The following is a 17350-nucleotide window of genomic DNA, read 5'->3' as shown; positions in this document are numbered from 1 at the left end:
TACAAATTCAAAATTTAATCCATATACTTTTATACGTAGAAATTTAGTTCATTTACTATTCAGATTTCAAAATTTAAATCTAACTAATCACTGTTAAAATCATTTTATTAAATTCATGTTCATTACAATATCATATTTTAGTTACATTATTATCAAATGAGTACTTTTTATTTCAAAAGTCACGCCAACAAATTTAACAAAAAATAGTGTTAAAAGTTAGACTTAAATTTTGAAATATGAAAACTAGAGGAACTAAATTCCTAAAATAAAATTACAAATATTAAATTTTAATTTTGTAAAGAGTACAAAACTTATATTATAATTTAACCTAAATTTTAAACTAGTAAATGATACTAAATTGTAGCCAAATTGTGGTTGAAAAATTTATACAATAAATATATTTATTATAATGTTATAAAATTTAATTGAATCTTTGATTGAAATGGTGAAATTAAATGTTTAAAATTCATTGTGTTGTGAGTTCAAATCACACTATAATTTAATTTTATTTTTTATATAAAAATAAAAGATAAAAACACTCTCATAATAATTTAACTTATCTTGTATATAAAAGAATATTTTAATAATTTTCCAATCGAGTTGGTGTTCGACTAACTTGTAACACCAACTTAATTAAAAATTTAAATATAAAGCATAAATAGATTAATATATAATATTTCATTTTTCAACTATCCTTTTACATCAACACTATTATTATTGTCAACCGAGCTCGTGCCTCATAATGTAATAGCAAAAGGACTTTTTGAAATAAAATTTTGATTAACATTATATCTTGGATTCAATTCTTAAACACTTTTTATCTTTCTCTTATTATAAAAAATGGGTAAACTACGTGAATGATCACCCAATTATGAAAGTGTTTCTATTTGGGTCATTCAACTATAATGTTTTTTTATTTATTCATTACGGTTTTCGAAATTAGATTTTTTTAGTTGCTCTTTAGTTAAGTCAATAACAAAAGTTTTATTGGGATCTAGTGCCTTCAGTGTAATGATTACGTCTATGTACTTGTAATTTTTTTAATAAACTAGTTTAATAAAATTTCATCATTATCATTATTATCTTTTGCATATTGTCTTTAAAGATTTTTGCATGCAAAACAAAATGAAAGTAAATATTGGCTCACTAAGTATCTAACGTTTAACTAATATTAAACAACATTACGTGGTTGGATCGTAATGTGAGAAGACGACTTATGTTAGTAGATAATCCAAACATGTCTTTAGTCTAATCAAAATTAAGCAAATCAATTAAAAGACTAATAAGTTACCTATCGAGTCCAAAAGGGAGATACAGTATCTTGGGTACTGGAGCAGGCGACTCTCAAAAGATAAAGACATAGCTATGATTAATTGGACTGATATTACATCATATGGGACCGAAGTAAAATATATCCTAGTTATGTTTATGGACTTATTCACTTGATACATTCATAGTGTGAGTTACCAAAATCTCAAGTAAGTGACTGACTATGTGTGCATGACTCATATACTTTGATGTATTGATAGTCTATGTTCAATTGGTAATAGAGCCAAAAGTTGGTATGTCGGGTATACGACTTCTACATGACATAGCTTCAATTGAAATGGTAAAATTCATAGGCCAATAAATGGTAAATGATACTCTCTCATCTGCATTACATGATAGATGGAAAGTAACATGACCACGGGTGTAACACCCTTTACCCAAACTCATATCTAAACCCGACCAAGGAATGCTACATTTACAAATCGATCACTTCACTTTAGTTATAAATTATACCTTCAATTTATATTCATCTTTTAGGTTTTTTAAGGCTTATCAAACCATTTCTAAGCTTCCTATAAATTTTGGTTGAAATCAGAGGTCATTTAAGGCTTGTTCAGGCCAAATTAAGCAAAAACAGGGTCAAATTGGGCACTTTTACCAGTATTCACTCTTTCAAGTATTAGTACAACTCCCCTAACATTGTTCATTTTCTCTCTCTGGAATACTTGTACCAATACAAGTTATACAAGTATCGATACTTCTTTGTAAGGGACCATAAATCATGCCCAAAACACTCATTTTCATGCCATGATCAATCCAATTCACTCCTAAACATCCATCAAACAATTTAAACCATAAAACATCTCAAATTATCATATATATCATCATATGTTCAAGGCATAGCCCAACTAAATTCCCTACGCTATCATATTATTTAAGCTTCTTTATGCATTTTTCACCAGTACTTATAAATAAACCTAACAATACATATGTACATGCCATAACTAATTCGAAAAGAAATATTTTATACTCAATTTTAGACCTTGAGATGTGATGAGATATGTTGAAACTGAATCCTCGTTAAAGTGCTTCAAATTAATCTTTTCACCTATATATTAGAAAATAATGCATTAAGCTTATGAAAGCTTAGTAAGTACATTAATAATTTAAACTCATCATTACCTTAATTAAATTTAACATGTCAATACTTTAAATATAACATATTGAATTTAGATAAATAATCATTAAATGTTTATTTTCACTTACAATCTTACCATATTTCACTTATTGATTCACTATCGATTTCACTTAACCCTTTTCGTTTTACACATAGTAGAACAAGCAGGATATGCGAAAAGAATATTGAAATGCACCGAAGCATAGAATCATTGAAATGCTCCAATGAGCCACTATCATTAAATTGCACTGAAGCGCTACTATCATTTAATTGCACTGAAATGTCACTATCACTATGTGCACTGAAAGTTTCCTAATAGCATGTCATCTATATCAAACATGTTTATATCTTGTCTACTTGGGCATTTATATTTTCATTTTCATCACCATAGCTTATCAATTAATAGCATATAAAACTTTAGTCCTTATTTTCTTGAAAATAAATATTCACTAAACTATCACTTTAGTATCACTTAGAAATAAATTTACTATCATAAATACTTCATTCATACTCTCAATTCAAGTATTTTATTTCACCTTCTAGTTTTCTTTACTCTCTTTGCAAATTAGTCCTCTTTACATCAATTTCACTACATTTAACTTTACAATATTTTCAATTTAGTCATTGTTTTCATATAATTCAATAATCATTATATTCTCACTTCAAAATACATTTCACTTTCATATATCGCTTCTTGTAAGAATTTTATTAATATTTTTGTGCACATGGTCCCTTTTGAATATTTTACCATTTAGTCCTTGGCAATATGAAATTCAATAACAACTATAAATCCACTTCAATATCTCTTTGATTTTAACTCACTACCTTATAATACTTCATTTAAATCTACTAACATATTATTTTATTTTACCTATAAATTCTTTTGTATACTTGGCTATTTAGTCCATTTTTACCGAATTCTATTACACGTAATATATTCACTTTATCATTGAAATTGTTTTCAATTCAATAATACTTCTTATTCAATTGCATAATAAATAATATCATATTCTTAAATAATTTAATCATACAATTATTTTTGTAACAACTTAAATATATCTTACACTTAGATTTAATTGGGTAAAACAAAATTCTTGAAGTACTTACACTTAAATGCTTAAATTTGCTTCTCTTCTTTCTCTCACTCATTTGCTACCTCTTTTCCTTCATCAACCCCTTGACAATTAGTTCTCCTCTTTCAGTTTATTAACATACTACATACACACAAATTTTAATGTTAAAACAAGGATTAAATATTATTTTTATACACTTTGAATGAAACTAGTATGGAATCCATAACAAAATCTCACTATCCTTACATTGTTTCTTTACTTCAAACCCTTTATCTTCTTTTCTCTCTCCTCCAAGATGAACATAATCTCTCTTCTCATGAAACCAAGCTTGTTATAAGGTTTCCCTATTGATTTCACTAAAAATCTATGAAAAATTTTAAAATGATGAAGAAAACCAAATTGTAATAGAAAGAAAACTTTCCTTTCTTGAAATGATGGTGGCGTTGGAAGAGAAGAAAGGTTGAGAGAATTCTATCATATTCTCTTGTATAATTTATTTTAATTAATTAATTAAAATATTAAAATATATCATAAAAATCTCAACATAATCATTACATCTAATGGCTCATATTTATTCACAATTTTCATCAAAATCCAAGGGCTTAAAATGTACCACAATTTATGATTTTTTTCCATAATTATTTGTTTATGAGATGTCCATTTTGCTGTTGAACTTTCTCTACAATCCCATCCTTAATCCATGACATTTTCTTCGTATAATTTCACTTTTAATCCTTCTTCTATTTACTTTTAATTCAATTTAATCCTTTATACCACCTTTTCCCCAACACTTTTCACTTTCTTACAATTTAGTCAGTACCTCAAATTTATTTTTCTCAATGCACGATTCTTTCCAATTCCTTCTAGTATCCAACTACCTTCCTATTTAACATCAATAATTCCTATTTTATTAATTTCAAAAATTTTAACACATCTAGTCTTGTATTAGCACTATTCCCGGCTTAAGGGGTTTTAAGGATGTTACAATGGGCGATTTGTCTTAAAGATAAATGATTTAATTATTATTTGTTAGTAATTGAATTTTCATAGAGGAGGATGTAATGACACAAAAAGTTAAAGTTTTGGAAGTGTTTTACAAAAAAAAGTTATGAAAGTGTAGTTTTATATTAGTGTAAGTGGACCATTTCTTAAATATAATAATTATAATTATAAGCATAATTATAACTTTTAAAAATAGTTTGTGAAACTTTATAATATTTTATTTATAAATAAAACAATTAATTACAAATTGTCAATTATGTATTTGATAGTTATGAATTTAATCGATTATATGAGATATCATAATGACTAAGTTATAACTAATTAAAGTTAACAACTAATTAAATTAATTAAAAGAAACAACATAGTAAAACATTATATATACTAGTTATTTATGTATTAACTTTCCTTTTAACAATTTTAAATGATTTATCATCTTAGTAACTCAACTTAATATGATTTTTTAAAATTATATTTTGAATTGTTATGATATAAATTTAATTATATAATTCAGTTTATCAATGTAGAAATGAATCTAAAGCACATATAGTGATTGATGTGAAAAAATTTTGCATTGCAATATTAGAATATTTGGGCCTAAAACAATGTAATATTGTGTTTTTATAAACAAAGCCTAAATTTGTCAAAAATTGTCGAATTGAACTAGAATTATCGATGTAGATTTTTTCGATTTTTACTTAATATGAATTTAATTTCAAAAGTCAAAAACTGAATGGAGCAGTTCAGTTTAACTTTTATCTAAAAATCGAATCAAATACACCTTGTTACTTTGAAAAGATCTTGAATTTCAAAATGATATAAGGTTGTTCGATGAATTGGCATGGGATGTAAGTTTAGAAGTTCTAAAAGCATAGACTTGCTTGTAGAACTCAACTTCATGTTTATAAAAATTAGAAATTGGTTCAACAATATTCCATCTTGAGATGTAACCAAATTTAATGAGAATTTTCAAAATTTTGATAGGTCTGATTAAAATTTTCAAAAAAATTAGAGGTTTTATGAAAATTTACAAAAAAGAAAAGTCAAGAGTTTAATTGAAAATTTTAAAATTTTTCAAAAGTTTAATAAATATTTTCAAAAAAGTTTAAAGGGTCTAATTAAAATTTTCAAAAATTTTGAGGGTTCAAACCCCTTAAACCCTAACAAAGATCCGCCTCTGTTTATGCACGTAAGATGTATCATTCAAAGAAACATCTATGTCATTACTGTCTACTATTTTTATTTCAAACATATTTGTATTTATCTCAATGACCCTTTTCTCATTGGTATCCATTTTAACGTTCCCATTTGCCATAATGAACCCATCAACAAGTCCGTCATGTTGGCCATTTCATCAATCAGTCTAAAAATTGTTTTCTCAATTAATTTTAAAAATAGGACTGATTAGTAAAAGAGTCAAAATTGAGAGTTTTTATGAAGGAATTTAACCAGATTTTAAAATCCAAGCTAAATAACCTCCATTCTCCAAATTATTTCACATAAAACAACCCCTATAATTTGTGCTTGTCGTCCCTTGTTCTCTCTTGCTATTCCAATCATTTTAAACTCCAAATCCTAATTCCTTTTGATTTCTATCATCTCTTAACTTATAAACCTCTATAAAAACCAAGAAAAAAGCACCCAAAACACCATAGTTTTCTCCATTGTCAAGCTTTTGAATTTTTTGAGTTTTCTATCAAACACTCCATTTTTCATCATTAAAGGTAACGATTCAATTCCTTATAAGTTTTTAATGTTAGCTAGTCTTTAAAAACTGAATTATTAGCTATTAAATTGCATGTTTTAAATAAAACCAAAAATTGGGTCGTTAACGATGAATTTCAGGATTTTGAGTAAAAATGTGGTTTCAAAGTGTTTTTCAATTAGTCTTGACATGACTAAGAGGTTTCTAAATTTACTTTGAAGTTTTGTAAAAGAATTCTCGAGTTTTAATAAATTTTTGAAAAATAGCCATAAAACATGTTAAAAAGTTGATACTATGAATTGAGTATTTTATTATAGTTTAAAGGTTAGGAATTAGTCGTAGGTGAATCATAAGATGAATAGAATTGGTTTTAAGTGAAAAGATTAAGTATAGATAGAGATATTCAAATTTAAAGTTTACTATGTTATTAGTTTTGGTTACATGGGAACATAGCTTAGGCTTATGTTTTTCATTGCTTGTGGTAAGTTCCTAGCTAATTATTGAATGCATTGTTGTGTTGAAGTTCCGGATTCGATAGGACCTTCTACGAGTAGAGATAAAGGCAAGGAAAAGCTAGTTTGAGCTTTTGGCTTTTCAGCGAAAGCGTAATTGGTGAGTGTTTGGAATAATTGCTTGTGGACATGATTCAATGTGTTATTTGGAAATTTGGTAGTAACCTAAAACCCTATTCTAAATTCCTAGTGTAAGCTTTTTCATACATATGTTATATTGTGAAAAATGTGCTTATGTGTTTATGAATATGTGAATTGAGATAAGATGGTATAACATGTGATATGTGGTTATCTTAATCGTTGTGAAAGTGCAAATGTGTACATGATATGTATATGCTAAATGTTAGTGACAGTGCTTTGCTAAAGATGCAAATATGCAGTGATAGTGCACGGATAATCAGTAAGTGATATGTGTTTAATTTCAGATATTTTGGCCTTATGATCTTGAAACCATTGGATATAGTTGGCATGCCATAAGATTGTGAATATTCACCTATATGTATAGTGATTTTAGGGGTTAAGGCCCTGGGACATGTTGGAGGGATAAGGGAATGTGAGCTAAGCTCCATTCAATGGAACATGTGAGGGGAAATAAAGAGAGTGTTAGCTTTATGCTTCACTTTTGGAACATGTTTGACTCTATGAGTTTATGTTTGGTGTGTTGGAGATCTGTATATCCGATGAGTGATGATAGAGCTTGTAACACCCCATACTTGTACCCCATGTCGGGTCGGAGTATGAGGCATTACCTAACTTAAACTTATGCATATAAACATTTTCATAACATCGAAACATGGTCAAATTAAAACTTTTTAAATTTTTATTATAAACTCCTTAATAAGAGCCTAATAAGCCCAAAACATCCATTGGAACCCATTAGGAAACAATCTGAGTCCTTTAAAGAACTCTGAAAATAACTTTTAACACAGGGGCACACGCCCGTGTGGGAGGGACAACACCCCGAATTCAACATGGTTATGCTATTGGCCTGTGTGGCTCACACTGCCTAAGCAATACAGGGACACGCCCGTGTCCTATACCCGTGTGGAATTAATTCTAAATGTACACCTACAGGGGTTTTCACACTGCTTGGAACACGTCTGTGTCTCTGGCTCGTGTCCTTCACACGGCCATGACACGCTCGTGTCCTAACCCGTATGCAAAAACTTGGACATTCTGTTTCTGACGTTAACAATCCTTAAGGGCCACACTGCCAAGGCACACGCCCATGTGCTAAGCCGTGCCCTTCACACGGCTGAGACACACGGCCGTGTCTCTGCCCGTGTGTTTACTACCATGCATACTGACTTACAATTCTTACGTGCAAGGGATACACGACCATATCACACGCCCATGTGGTGAACTGTGTGTCACACACGGCCTAGACACACGCCCGTGTGCCTACCTGTGTGGACAAAATAAGGCTATTTACCAAGCTTTTTTGTCACCCTTAATTATGTAACCTGTACAAAAATCACTTTATACTAACATAAGGGCACATCACACAGCCAAAATAACCACAATGGCCAACATTTCATTTATGCAATTTACTCATCCATGAAAATATCATCTTATATTTATAAATTAAAATGAGTATTGACCATCATCCATTTCCTTATACAAAATGAGTATCATATTCATCATATGAGCCAACACATTATGGCTAACTAACAAAACACTAAACAAAGACTCGAGTCTCTATACATGCCAGAAAACAAAACAATGAAACTAGCTATACCAAGGTCTTGAGTGATAGTATGATCGAAGCTTTTGATGTCACTTGATCCCCGATGCTAGCTTGGCGGTATTATAAGGAAAGAAAGGACAGGAGGGTAAGTATGGGAACTTAGTAAGTACATATATGCAAATAAAGTGTAATTATAAGAAAATCATATTCATCCAACTGTAGCTTATCATGCTCAAAAGATATAAATCACTTAACGTCTCTATCTTATCTTTCTTTTCATTCATGTATACTTAATACACTTAGTTCTTTACTCAGGTCCTAACCATGAATTCGGTATACATACCCTGTCAAAGTATTCACCAACTAAATCTTTGAGTTACCCGTTGAACTCTCGAAATACATATGGATAAGCGAGGAATTTGCGTCTAAATGCCATATAAGAAATCAGGGCTACCTCATCTAAGAAACACTCACATTTGAGCTATTCACGGGCCTTTTTATCAAGTTAGGACCCGGACCCATAGCTATCATGTAACATATGCTCATTGAGCCACTCACGGGTATGTACACAAAGTCAGTACTTGGACCCATGTTACCTATAGCATTTATCTCATGAATTCAGACTCAACCCATGAGTTCAGACCACATAATTTTCATAACATGCCGTTTTGTATCCTATACTATGTCTAAGGTTCAATGGGACTTCATATCTAATCGACTAGCATCGCATTTGCTCACATTGTACTTTACTCGTATAATATGTCATTTAAACATTTATGGCAACAATTAGAATTTAGATACATAAAAACAATAAGCTAATTACACATGTATATTATTAAAATATACCAAAGTAAGCTTCAATAACACATTATTTACATATGTACTTACCTCGATACAAAATGATGAAGACGAGCTTAATCCCCGTAATTTTGTTCTTACCCCAATCAAGACCCGAATCACGTTTCTCTTGATCTAAATTAATAAAATTCATTTATTTCATCAGCATATCAATTTAAATGCCCGAAATTTCATAATTGGGCAAAATGACTATTTTGTCCCTAAACTTTCACAAAATGACCATTTTACCCCTATGCTCGAAAATTTATTTTTATTAAATTTCTTCATATTATAAGCCTAGTCAAACCCTTTTTACTCTTATAGTAATCCAAAATCTCCACTATTTCACACATTATCATCTATTTTACAATTCATGCAAAATAGTCCCTATTAGGGTTTTCATGAGAAATCCATTCATAAAAGTTGTTTATTACTCACCAAAGGATCATAATTTTCCATAAAAATTTAGAAAACAACCTAAATGCTCTGAAATTTTCAAGCTTCAAAAACCCCTCTAATGGCCAATTTTTCAGTGAAAGAAGAAAGAGTGAAAAAAATAAAACATTTTGTTGTTTTATTTTATTCAAGCTAGTCAAAATTGGTGACCAAACACTACTTAATTTTGAATTTCCCATCAACTTGTCCCGTTTGGCCTGCTAGCCTAAGAATTAGGGGGTCTAATTGCTCTTTAAGGCTCCCAAATTAGGTTCTTTAGCTAATTAACACTCTTATCTAACAAAATAGAACTTTTTCACTTTATGCAATTTAGTCCTTTTTCACAATTAAACAAGCAATCCCTAAAATTAATTCACCAAAATTTTCATGTACTTATCTAATCATGCTTGTAACAGTCTGGTTTAGACCCTAGTCGAAATGGTGGTTTCGAAACTACAAATCCACGTTAGAGAAATGTTTAAATATTATTTCCTATGTTTATGATGTGTGAATTAGCATGTGTGAAAGTTTCGTATGGAAATTTGAATGTTTGTGTGCTTAATTTAGTAAAAATGACCTAATCGCGTAAAATGTAAAAGCTGTGTGCTAGATGTTAAAAGTGCCTATTTGATTTGGCTTTATAATTGAGAGGTCCTTATGTGGTTATTATGTCATATATATATAATGGACATTTATAATGGTTTAATAAAAAAGGAAAAATTGTCATTTAGATTATATGTTAATTAAAATAAAACAAAAGCTTAAAATAAACTCATTTCATGCTATTGTTGCCGAAATCATCAAAGGAAAAAGAAAAGAAATATAAGCCAGGGTTCGGCCTTGATTTTCATTGATTAAGGTATGTGTTTTGATCGGTTTTTGATAATTTCTACGTTTTTGTAATCGTTGCTTCGTATATGATCAAACCCATGCCTCAATTTCTAATTTTGATGATGATTTTGAAATGTGCCATTGATGAAATTATGAGCTTTGTATAGTTAGTTGTTGATAAATGAAAGTCTGATATTGAGTTTACATGTTTTGTCTTTGGATTTTTTATGATTGAGTAAAATTGACTAAATTGTGAAAATGATAAATTGAGGAACTAAAATGTGAAATAAATCAAATGTGTGGACTAGTATGAGTACTAGGAGAATTCGGCTAAGCTTGTGTACAACCAAATTATGTATATTTTGTGATTTTGTGATTTAGGGACTAAAGTGTCGAAATGTGAAAATATGATGGTTAGTTTGCAAAATGCCCTAATTGTGTGTATATGGATTGGTTTGAATAATTTAGTGAATAAAAGGATTAATTTGAATACATGTAGATCAAGAAAAGAAGAATTCAGACTTAGACCGAGGGAAGTCAAAGATTATAGAGTAAACAGTCTGAGTCGACAATTTCGAGTACAAGGTAAGTTCGTACTTAAAACATGATGTTACAATTATATTTTTGATGTTTGGATTATACATAGATTGTATATATAATTGATTATGGTTGAATATGATGATAAATCAATGGTATTTGGCACTAAGTGTGCGATTCAAAATAGCTTCGGCTATCTGAGGCACTAAGTGTGCGATACCAAGATAGCTTCAGTTAATTGAAATGGCACTAAGTGTGCAAAATATTTCTAGATTCGGCTAACCCTTAAAGCACTAAGTGTGCGGATGTTAAAGCATGAATAATCTCCGGAAAGTCTTAAAATATCTAAACAAGAGTTGAGAATGAAAATGAATAAATATGGGAAGGTTGAGGTATGTATGATACCTATGTGATAGATGATGTTATGCATATGAAGTTCATTGAATTGGTATAAATATATGAATGGTGTTGGTATAGAATTGATAGATGAATTGAGAATTAATAAGTACCCCGGTGTTGATGTTTTACATTTTATAAACTGTTGATGATTTTTTGTACGAGCTTACTAAGCTTTTGAAAGCTTACTCTGTGTATGTTTGCATTGTTCTTATAGATATCGAAGCTATTATGAGCTCGGGATCTTCGAGGATCATCACTACACTATCGAATCTCATTTTAGTACCTTTTGAGAATGTATCTAGTAAAGTATGGCATGTATAGGCTAGAAGTACTTTGGATAGGTTTTGTAATGTTTATATTTAGCCATGTGATATGGTTTGGTATGGTTGTGATTATGGTTTGATTTTGGATATATAAAATTTGTTGAAATTGGCTGAAATTATTGTACAAATATGTTTGGTTTGGTGCTTGTAGGTTTGACCCATTTAGGGTGGCAAATTGGTTATTCAAATGGCCTATTTTTGTCTACACGGGCAGAGACATGGGCGTGTGTCTCAGCTATGTGTGACACACAGTTATGTTGCACGGCCGTGTGTCCCCTAGGGTACCCTACAATTGTAAGTCAGGCTCGAGCACGGCCAACCAAAGTCAAATTCGACCACGGCCAAAGCACACGAGCGTGTCTTGTGGCGTGTGAACAAGTCAGTATGTATGCCCTGATTTGACACGGTCTAGACACACGGGCGTGTCTAAACCCGTGTGAGGCACATAGCTTGTTTACATGAGCGTGTAACCTGTACTTGTTGGAAAAATGTTTAAATTTTAGAGAAATTTTGTATGTGTTCGATTTAGTCTTGACCCATTTCTAATACATGTTTAAAGTCTTGATGACCTATATAAGGGTCTCTATATTGATGATTGATATTTAATGCTTCGATACTTATGAAATGAATGTTAATGTTCTGATTTTGTCCAGTAATGCCTTTAACCCTAGTTCGGCAATGGATACGGGTTAGAGTGTTACAATGCTACAATACATAAAATAATATTTAAAATAATTTTCTCGGTTTAGTGGTTTCGAAATCATTATCTGACTAGCCCCAAAATCAGGCTGTTACAGAGCTCACTTTTATGTTTCATAGCTCAAGTGCCAAATTATCTTAAACTATGAATATATGTGTACTGTGATATGTGTTTATATGACATGTGAACATTATGCAATTTACCTATAAACATGTTTTTGAGTATTGCGATCTACACTGAATGTTATGCGATTATATGAGTATTGCTATATACGCTTGAACATTATGTAATTATATGCTTAAAAGTGATTGTGTTTACTACGTAAAAGAACTAGTAATAATGCTTGAGTAGGTATAATATAACACTAGAGTTGGAACTATTGAGGTTATGTTATATGGTTGTTTATTTAACCTTTGATGAATTGTTTGCACTGTGGTTATTCTAAGCATTCATTGAGCTTGTTAAGCTCACTCACTCTTTTTAAACCCTTGCAGATTAGTAGGGAGCCGGTGTGAGTGGTGTGGTTTCCGAAAAGTGATCCAAGCAAGTCTATTTATTATTTCGTAGGTGTCCTATATTTATTTACATTTTGGGAAATGAGGCAATGTGGTAGACTTGTTATAACCATGTTAACTCCTAAACATTTTGTTGGTTTTTAGTTCGATTTATAATGATTACATGTTATTGTTATGCTTGGGTTCATGAACATGTGGATGGATTGATGTTACTTGCTCAAACACTATTTTACAATATTGAACTGTTAATTAAGTCGTTGAATGATTATGTGTTGAAGTAATTGATGCATGATGTTTAGGAACTAAATTGGAAAGGATTAATTGCTTATGTATGCTGTATTTTTGAGGTATGGAGTAATGGTATTGATAATCGAGTTTTAAAATCAATACCTCTGCGTTTTAAAATGTGCAATGAGTCAAAATACAGATTTGGTATCGATATATTTGCTCAAGTATCGATACTTGGGGTTAAAAGATCGATATTTCATGACAGGTACTGATAATTTTTTAGACTTTAGGTTTTTAATCAAAAAATAGAATGCAAGTTTGGTATCATTTTTCTAGGTGGTATTGATACCACTTAGAGAAAATATCGATACCCTAGTGTCAGTATCGATACCTACGGACATGTTTTGGGAATTTTGCTAAATGGATCTTATGCATGTTTAAAATTGTTTATAAGACAAATTATTGTAAATTTAGCATGTAGCAATGGTAACTATCTTGAATGATTGACTTAAAACCTATATGAACAATAAAATGATGGACGTTTTATTTACAATGAGCTTTCTACTTAATGTATGTGACATGAGACGGTGGTGTGACATCCCGTATTCAGGCTTAGCGACCAGGCCGGGTATATGGTGTTACATAAGTATAGTCCAAGCCCCTCAATGTAATTTCCTAAAAACACTAATGAAAAATCCTAAAATGCAATTAAACTCACCTAAGTACAAGCAATTAACCAAGTCTAAAGGCATAAAATATAACTCATTTCAAGAGTTATCAAGCATATACTCTATCGAAGAGTCCACCAAACCTCAGAGCTCGCTTTAATCAGGGATTCGCCCAAAGGCATATTTGCAGACCTTAAATACTTAATAAGTTTCTAACACTTTCCTTACTCGGGGGTTACACTATAAGCCTTAGTTCAATTAAAAATACTCGAGCAGTACACTTCACTAGGTGGGATGCTATAACTAGATTGACTTGTGATGAGATTATGATTCTTGACTTGTTATTATACACTGAATATACCAGAGTCTAGTATTTGTTACGAATTGTCGAGTTATATTTACAGTGATTTTAACATGTTTTTGGGGGTGGATGTAAAGTCGGGCTTGGGAATTGGTGCCTAGGCATGTTTTTAGAGGGATATTAGACTAGGGATAGGCACTTAGTGTCCAGGTATATTCTTGGTTGGATTGGCTTGGTTGAGCATTTTGGCGTGTCTTGGGTGGATAACTGAGTATTCGTATCTGTTTATATCATTCATCGGGAAAATTTTCAATGGTTAAATGACATGGTGATGATATGTAATTGACATTTGGTTATGATGCCTTGTTAATGACTTGTATATATTTTCATGATTTCCGATTCTATATTGTGACTTGATAATATTGATATCATTCAAATGAGATGATCAAATGACTTGTGTATATGATTTTCACTTGTTGAATGCTTGTGGTTGACAGGGTTAATATTAGTTAAATAGTTTGTTAATTATTAAGCAATGAATTTGGTAAGTTATATCGTTTTAACTTGTGAACTTACTAAGCTTCTTAAAGCTTACTTGTGTTGTTTTTTCTTGTTTTCTTGTAGATATCGTTTTGCAAAATCGAGCAATCGGATCAAATTAAAAATCATACTATCCAACTATCTTTCGGTAGATTTTGAAAATGTTTATTTTGGGACATATGGCATGTGATAGGAGTGAAGTTATGTACATAAGTGTTTGATGTTTTTAGAGTATGATTGAAACTTTCTAGCCATGTGAACTTGTTAATATAATGATGTGGTTGATTATGGTTAATGTGGTATGTGATGCTAAAATGGTGGAAATGGTTTTAAAAGTTAAATTGCATGATTGATGGATTATTGAATGCCATATATATATAGTTGGTCTTTGGTTAATTGTTTAATGATTAATAGATATGACACGGTACTTTAATTGTTGATTTGGGATATTTTTGTTGATTAGGTGAATTGGTATAACTATTGTTGAATACATGTCTACTTATATACTTTGATATACGGTTTGTTGGATGTGCATAAATTGGTGTATTTGACACTTTGTATAACATTGTTAGGCAAGCTTGAATTGATTAGGAAATAACTTTGGATGTTAGTTGGGATTGTTGTTTGTGATGATGCCCTACGGCATATTGGTTAAAACTAGGCAAATGACATGTTTGATATGTTTTTGTTGTAATTTGAACAAGTTGAATGATGGGTACATGGCATGCTTGTAGCTTAAGTAAGTATGAAATGTTTGACTTGCTATTAAAGGTACATTTCAGTTTACACCGCTTGACACACGACCGTGTTCCATACACAGATTCTTGGCACGACTATGTGATCTGTGTAATTTTTGTTTTCATTTTGCACACACAACCACAGTTAGTTGCATGGTTAGATGACACGACTGTATGTCTCATTCCACACGATTTTAGTCCTCACACAAGGTTGAACAACACGAACATGTCTCATAACATGCACGGTCGTGTGACTTTTGTTTTATGTTTTTACCTTACTTTTCTGCTTTGTTTCAAATTAGTCCCTACTTATTTCCAAATTGATTTTAGAGTTTTAAAACCTTGATTTAAGTATCAGTTTATATGAATAGTATGATTATTGAATGTTTATCTATTAATGAATGATTAAATTGAATTTTTGGATTAAAATTGCATATTATTGATTGTTTATTTATCGTAGCATCCTGTAACTCTAATCCGATGAAGGAGACGGACGAGGGATGTTATATAAATTGTAATTTTTGCGATAGCAAAAATGTAATTTCACCATTTTAATAGCCTATATCTTTATAATTTTTAAAGGATTAAATCAAATTTTTATATTTTTAAGGGAGGCCAAAGTGCAAATTTACTTTTATTAATTTAAAAGTTTAAAAATTTTAAAGGGCTTACTTAAATGAAAAATTTCCCATTTTAGGAGGGCTGAGGCCCTTGCCAACCCCCTCTTAGTTTTGCCCTTGAGTAGGAGATATCCTTGCCATATCATCTAGCCCCTGTGGTGAAGTCATCAACTTTAAAATATGATAATAAGCAACCAAAACCTTTATTCTCTTAAAAGGGATAATACAACTTTTCGCTTTTAAATTTGGCAATTAGATTCACTTTGGTAATTGTACTTTATATTGTTCATTGGTATTAAATTTGGCAACTAAATTCATTTTGATTCCTGAATTTGGATTCCGTCAAAACTTGATGATGTGATCAGTGTTCTTGAAACATGATTGGATTGATTGGTCAGACCAATAAGATAGAGAATCGACCGATATATTGGCCCAAACAAAGGGCTTGAATGCTGAATCGAAAACTACTCAAAATTAGTAAAAATGAAAAAAAGGACAAAAACAAATAGTTGAATTGGTTTAATAAATTTTTTTATTTTTATTTTTCTAAATTTTAATTATTTATTTAATTATTGATGGTCTATAAGTTGAATCGATCAAACGATTGAATTGGGAACTAGTGATCTGATTATTGCAACCATTGGTTCGATTATTAGAATACTGTATGTGAGACTGGAAGATTGTACAATATCATTGCCTGAAAATTTATATAATTTTTAAAAATTTTCATGTAAAGATATGGCACAATTTTAGAATGTTACATCATTAAACTTCTATATTCTTTTCAAGTCAATGAACCAACATGAATCTAATTGCTAAGTTTAGATATCAAAGTGGATAAAAAAAAGTACAATTATCAAATAAAAAAGTACAGCTACCAAACTAAACCTAGCTGCCAAGTTCAAAAGTAAAAAATTATATGAGAGAATCTTTAATGCTAATAACATGACACCTCATCATTAAATAAAATAAAATAAAAATAGTAAAGGCTTATAAATAAATATTAATAACTTTATTTGAATATAATTAAATAATAATTAATTATATATAAATGATAAAACCTTAAAACTCGATGACTCAAAACCTTAGACCCTTAAACTCAAGATCTTAATGCTAAAAGTTATTAATATTTATATATAATAGTTATGATTAATATTTAATTATATTTAAATAAAATTATTAATATTTATTTATAAATCTTTCATATTTATTTTGTTATTATTTATTAATAGTACGTGAGACTTATGTATTAATCTT

Source organism: Gossypium arboreum, chromosome 10 (genome assembly GCF_025698485.1).
Source record: "Gossypium arboreum isolate Shixiya-1 chromosome 10, ASM2569848v2, whole genome shotgun sequence".
NCBI classification, from domain to species: domain Eukaryota; kingdom Viridiplantae; phylum Streptophyta; class Magnoliopsida; order Malvales; family Malvaceae; genus Gossypium; species Gossypium arboreum.
This window is presented reverse-complemented; position numbering follows the sequence as displayed.